Below are 1071 nucleotides of genomic sequence, written 5' to 3' on the forward strand. Positions count from 1 at the left end.
CCCTGTGTTTCCAGTTCCTATCTGTACCAGTGTACATCCTCTGGTCTAGCCAGATTTGCAAGGTAGAATTCGGATCATGATAGTGGAGAGGGGCGGGGGGAGCATCTAGGAGCTAGAGGAAAGTTGTATTTTTCATCGTTCCTACGTCGCACCCTATTTCACCCCTTGAGCCAGTGTTTCTCAAGTAACAACAGCAAAACCAATGGCCTTTTTGGGTAAAAACTAAGATCGCATGTGCTCTTCCTTACCCTCGAAATATGCTTTCTGAAGTAGCAGCTGTTTCTTCTCATTTGGGGTCACACCTCAGAGGCAAATGAAGGTCCCCAAAGCTCTGCTCTACCCTTGTCGCTGTGGTCCATTCTATTTTGAGAAGGCAGCTCTTCCTTGGTTGTATTTTGAGTGCCTTCTAACTCAAGGTGCGAAACAAAATTAGGTGAATCTTAGTACTGCCTACAGATCTCTTCCAAGCAAGAAATGGATGTATGGGCCAACGTGCCGTACTGTTTCTTTTAGAATGACGTTCTTTCTCTGCTGTTTCAAAGCTTAGTTCAGTTCCTCCTGAGATTCTGAAATGTACAGGGCTCCCCTCTCCCTGGTTCCCGTCTACGTGGGTTACAAGTGACTGTGGGAGCCAGTAAGAAGACAAAAAGAAGAATTTTAAACAGAGCATGACAGGACCGCATTTGCATTCTAGGAAGATCATTGGGCAACAAGGGGATGGGACATAAAAGAAAATATGGTATCATCTTACCATAAGGGCTTAAAGGAGCCCTGGTGTCGTGGTGGTTACATGGTGGGCTGCCATCCAAAAGGTCCACAGTTTGAAACTACCAGCCGCTCCAAGGGAGAAAGACAGGGAGTTCCACTTCTGTAAAGAGTTACTGTCTCTGAAACTTGCGGGAGCAGTTCTAGTCTGCCCTTCGCTGTGAGTCAGCATCAACCTGATGGCAGCAGTGGATTTGGTTTTGGAAAGGGCTTCAACATCTACCCTGTTTCCCCGAAAGTAAGACATCCCCTGAAAATAAGACCTACTTACAGTTTTGCCTCTCGCTGAAATATAAGGCATCCTCC

The sequence above is a fragment of the Echinops telfairi genome, unplaced genomic scaffold (genome assembly GCF_000313985.2).
Source record: "Echinops telfairi isolate 266 unplaced genomic scaffold, ASM31398v2 ScPeMD7_7479;HRSCAF=8517, whole genome shotgun sequence".
NCBI lineage: Eukaryota > Metazoa > Chordata > Mammalia > Afrosoricida > Tenrecidae > Echinops > Echinops telfairi.